Source organism: Lolium perenne, chromosome 6 (assembly GCF_019359855.2).
Source record: "Lolium perenne isolate Kyuss_39 chromosome 6, Kyuss_2.0, whole genome shotgun sequence".
Taxonomy (NCBI): Eukaryota; Viridiplantae; Streptophyta; class Magnoliopsida; order Poales; family Poaceae; genus Lolium; species Lolium perenne.
Window position 1 is genome coordinate 46,045,745 of NC_067249.2, and position 6,000 is coordinate 46,051,744.

Here is a 6,000-nt window from a genome sequence, read left to right on the forward strand (position 1 = left end):
ACTCTGGAGCGTGTCTCCCTTCGGGTGCTCCATGAAATCTTGAGGCATCAGTACTCTCCGTCAGGACCTGCTCTAGGGACTCACCAAGGAGAGCTACCACTCCAGAGCCGACCACCGCTGCCGTTCGCGCTGGCAGCACCAGAGTGCCGAGTACACCGGCATTCGTTGTCTACAAGATCGGTGGCGATCCTAGCGACTACCAGTTCTTGTATGAGGCGCCTAAGGAGATCCCTCACGGATACACGTGCACATACGTGCCGGCAGCGATAGAATCGGGCGCTCACGAACCAGGCTGCAACGGCGGGGACTTCCGGAACAGCGAGGAGGAGCTTCGGATCGGATCTTGAGAAGCGAGACGTGGCTAGCTAAGTATGCCACTCCGACGAACGTCCGTAGCCCAACTCCTGCAGCTAGCTCAGATCTTGAGAAGCAGGCGTGGCGGCTAAACATGCCACGCCGGCGAATCTTCGTAGCTCCACTCCTGCAGCCTAGCACCGCGGATCAGATCGACACGATCTTGAGAGACCAATTCGGCATGGTGCCGAAAAGGAGGGCAATCGGCTATTCCAAGCCGTACCCCAACGACTACGATTTGATCCCACTACCACCCAAGTATCGGCTCCCTGAATTCTCCAAGTTTAGTGGGTCGGATGGCTCCAGCTCTATCGAGCATATAAGCCGATATTTGGCGCAGCTGGGCACGATCTCAGCTGCAGATGCACTACGCGTGAGGTTCTTTGCACAGTCCCTCACATGATCGGCTTTTGGGTGGTACACATCACTGCCACCAGATTCGATCCGGACTTGGAAGCAGTTGGAAGAGCAATTCCACATGCAGTATCACTCAGAGGCTTCCGAGGCTGGCATTGCCGATCTAGCCCAAGTACGTCAGAAGCGCGGAGAAACAGTGTCAGAGTACATCCAGCGCTTCAGGACCGTGAGGAACCGATGTTATTCGGCTCGTTTGACTGAAAAGGAAGCAGTCGAGTTGGCGGTGGTGGGTCTCGCCTCACCGATCAAGGATATGGCTTCCCAAGCAGACTACCCTTCACTGGCGCACATGGTTCAGAAACTGTCATTATATGAGCAGCGCCACCCAGAGCTGTACCAGGACAAATTCAAACGTGCAGTAGTCCTGGTTGAGACAGAGGAAGATGAAGGGTCTGCGGGAGATCAAGAGGTAGCAGTGGCTGAATGGACTCGGGGGGCAACCCCCGTATCCTGCAAATGGGTTAAGCCACCAGGTCCGCCCAGAGGGTTTGATTTTGACGTAACTAAAACTGAGCAAATTTTCGATCTCTTACTTAAGGAGAAGCAGCTGAAGTTACCCGAAGGCCTCAAAATCCCCACGGTACAGGAACTGAACGGAAAGCCATACTGCAAATGGCATAACTCGTTCTCCCATACCACCAACGACTGCAGGGTGTGGCGTCCGCAGATCCAAATGGCGATAGAACAAGGACGTCTAATTTTCAACCAGTACGCCATGAAAGTCGACACACACCCCTTCCCCGCCGTTAACACGGTGGAGTACGCTTACCCCGAAGGGTGCCAGCCAGGTTTCTCTTTAACCATTAACATGGTTGAGCCTGGGCACCACTCTGGTAAGGACAAAGGCGAGAGCAGCCGCTCTCGTAGCAAGGACAAAGAGGAAGCCGCTCCACGCGATCGGCTCCGGCACGATGGCAAACGCTACATCACAGAGGGAGAAGTGAAGAATGTGCGATATCAACGACCTCTCTCTGATCATCTCCTCAACAAATACGTGAGTCAGTACGACCAACGCCGGCGGTACAACATCGACGATGAAAGGGATCGTCTAGCTAGCAGGGACGCCAGGAGACATTGTCGGCATGATCGCAATGAGGAGAGATACGAGCACCGTGCCAAGGAAAGGTCAAGAGAACAAGACGACGTGGACAAGCACTGGGACTGTCCTTTCTTCAAACACTGCTGGGATTCAGGAATGAGCCGATTGCCTACAATCGGCAATCGCCTGAGAATGTAGACAGAAGAAGAAGGGTGCAACAGACGTGTCAGTGTTCAAACGTCTTGGGCCTCTCCCATCTAGGAACAAGCGAACTGAGTCCTCTCGGGAAGAAGACCTCGAGGAGTTGGAAGATGACTATGAAGAAGAAGAGGACAAGTACCACCAGCCAAGGTGGTGCCCTGATGGACTCAGCCGTTCCCAAAAGCGTAGGGTTCAGCGACTGCGTGGCTTGGAGGAAGCCGAAAGGTTATACCTGCACACGCTAAGGAAGGCGCGGCCCGATCTGGCCGCGAAAATTCAACGAACCCTAGACGAAGAGGGTCGACCACAAAAGATGGAGTGGCGCCCCAAGCAAAGGAAAGCCGGTGATGAGACATCGGCTAGTACAAACATGGTGTTCATCCTTCCAGCGGAGTTTTGTGCTCCAGGATTAGACGAAGCACCTGTGGCACAACTTGACTGCGGCCCACGGCCGGTTATCTTTGAGAAGCCACGTGAAAGAAGTTACAGACACCTGAAGGCCCTATACTTACGAGGTTATATCAATGGGCAGCCTGTCAATAGGATGCTGGTGGACACCGGAGCGGCAGTCAACATCATGCCATACTCCATGCTACGTCGGTTGGGACGCTCTAGCTCGGATCTGATCAAGACCAACGTGACACTGAGCGATTTCAACGGCCAAGCATCTGATGCACAAGGTGTTCTGAACGTGGATCTGACCGTAGGGAGGAAAACCATCCCTACGACGTTCTTCATTGTCGACAGCAAGAGCACTTACGCTGTCCTGCTAGGGAGAGATTGGATCCACGCCAACTGTTGCATTCCATCTACGATGCACCAATGCTTAATACAGTGGGATGGAGATGAAGTAGAAGTCGTCCATGCAGACGATACAGCCGAGATTTCAACGGCTTGCTGAACGTTTGGGAGACGGAAGGCCAAGAGCCACTCTCAGGCATCACTTTGGACGACTGCGAGTACATCGACGTGTCAAAAAACGGGGTGAGGCTGGTCTTATCCACTGGCCTGACCGTGTAACAAGAACAAAGTCTATGAACGTACATGGGAAGGCCGATCCTTGTGATCGGCCCCAAAAAATGAAAAGTAATGATCTTGGCTCAAGCATGTCACGTAGTCATAGTGAAGCACGAACAAGATGTAAACCTCTTTTGAGCAATGCAATCAAGATGGGGGCCGATTCCAGCAATCGGCCCATATTATCCTTGCCATACGTTTTGCCTGTGTTCAGCGTCGATCTAACAGGTGACGGAAAGCTAGGATATGGGTTTACATCGGCTGATGAGCTAGAAGAAGTCGACATTGGTCCTGGGGATAAGCCACGACCAACCTTCATCAGCAAGAAGTTAGATCCACATCTCAGGAGCCAGATGATAGCTCTGTTAAAAGAGTACCCAGATTGCTTTGCATGGGATTACACAGAGATGCACAGGTTAGACAGAGCATCATTGAGCATCGGCTCCCTCTCAAGAAAGGATTTCGGCCGTTCCAACAACGAGCACGTCGAGATGAAGGCCGAAATTCTCGAAGAAGTCAAGAAAGAGATCGAGAAAATGTTAGCCGCCGGGTTCATCGGGCCATGCGGGTATCTTTGAATGGATCTCCAGTATTGTACCTATGGAGAAAAAGGACGGCCGATGGCGTGTGGCTATAGATTTCCGAGATCTCAACAGAGCCACTCCAAAAGATGAATATCCAATGCCTGTGGCAGAAACATTGATCAACGCAGCTGCTGGCCACAAGGTATTGAGTTTCATGGATGGCAATGCCGGCTACAACCAGATTTTCATGGCCCCAGAAGATATACACAAGACTGCATTCCGAGTACCAGGATCAGAAGGCTTGTTCGAATATGTGGTCATGACCTTTGGTTTAAAGAATGCCGGTGCAACGTACCAACGAGCCATGAATTATATTTTTCATGATCTGATCGGCAAGTTGGTGGAAATCTACATCGATGACGTGGTGGTCAAGTCGGTCTCCATGGAAGGACACTTGGATGATTTGCGACGCATCCTAGACTGAACTCGGAAGTTCGGACTCAGAATGAATCCAAAGAAGTGCGCCTTTGGTGTGACGGCCGGTCAGTTCCTAGATTTTCTTGTTCATGAACGAGGAATTGAGATCGGCCTGAAAAGTCAAGAGGCAGCACGTACCATGCAACCGCCTACCATGAAGAAGGAGCTCCAACGTCTGATCGGCAAGATCAATTTCGTCTGGCGATTCATCTCTAATCTCTCAGGACGAATTGAGCCGTTCATGGCGTTGGTCAAGATTAAATCTGATGACGAGTTTCATCAAAGGGCGTAACAGCAGCAGGCGTTTGATGAGATTAAGCGGTATCTAACAACACCGCCTGTGCTAGTTCCGCCTCAGCAGGACAGGCCGTTCTACATCTACCTATCAGTAGCTGACACGTCCATTGCTTCAGTGGTGGTGCAACTCTACGAGGGCGTTGAAAAGGTTGTGTTCTACCTCAGCAGGAGGATGTTGGATGCAGAGACAAGGTATCCTGAGGTTGAGAAGTTATGCCTCTGCCTGTTCTTCACCTGCACCAAGCTCCATCACATCCTTTTGACGGCAGAGATCATCGTCATATGCAAATCAGACGTTGTCAAGCACATGCTGTCGGCTCCTGTTTTGAAAGGCCGACTTGGTAAGTGGATGTTTGCGTTATCGGAGTTTGATCTCCGGTATCAGCCTGCGAAAGCAGTCAAGGGACAAGCGTTGGCCGATCTCATAGCTGAACGGATCAATACTAATATAGCAGCACTATCTATACGTGCATGGGCTATGTTCTTCGATGGATCGGCTTGTGACGATGGTAGTGGCATCGGCATTCTGCTCGTGTCGCCTCGGGGGGCAACATACTCCTTCTCCATCAGACTATCTACCCCTTGCACAAACAATGTCGCTGAGTATGAGGCAGTACGCAAGGGACTGGAGTTGCTACTGGAAGCCGGGGCAGAAGCGGTGGAGCTTTTTGGAGACTCGAAGTTGGTGATTTTCCAGCTCACGGATGAATACAAGTGCGAGAGTGAGTCACTCTTCCCTTATTGGATGGAATGTCGTGAGCTGATGACACATTTTCGGTACATCAATTTCAATTGGGTCCCAAGATCTCAGAATACCGACGCCAATGATCTCGCGCAAATGGCGTCAGGATACAAGGACATACCAGATGGGTCAGAAGTTCAGGTGCAGTTCCTGGAACAGGATGACTGGAGAGCCGATATCTTCAATTACTTGAAGGACTCGGCTCGGGGGGCACCTAAACGGATAAGATACAAGGCCATGAAATATGTCCTTATAGGAGATGACATGTTCTACAGGACGTTGGAAGGGTTACTACTCAAGTGCCTGGGACCAACTGAGTCTAATCGGCTCTTACATGAGGTGCACGAAGGCGCCTGTGGAACTCACCAATCGGCTCATAAGATGAAGTGGCTGATTAGGCGATCAGGGTTTTATTGGCCCACTATGCTTGAGGATTGCTTCAAGTACTACAAAGGATGCCAAGCGTGTCAGATGTTCGGGAAAATTCAGATGGTACCCGCATCAGCAATGAACCCCATCATCAAGCCTTGGCCATTCCGAGGTTGGGGCATGGATATGATCGGCAAAATCCATACTGCGTCGAGCAAAGGCCACGAGTGGATCCTGGCCATTACAGACTACTTCACCAAATGGGTGGAGGCCGTCCCTATGAAGAAGGTAAAATCAGAAGATGTTATCAAATTTGTCAAAGAACACGTCATTCATAGGTTCGGGATTCCCCAAACAATCACGACCGATGGAGGTTCGGTCTTTATTTCTAAAGAATTCAGGAAATTCTGCGATGACATGGGGATTAAGCTGATCCGATCATCTCCATATTATGCTCAAGCCAACGGGCAAGCTGAAGCGTCTAATCAGAGCCTGATCAAGCTGATCAAGAGGAAGATTGACGAGAACCCTAGGGTTTGGCATGAAACACTGTCAGAAGCTTT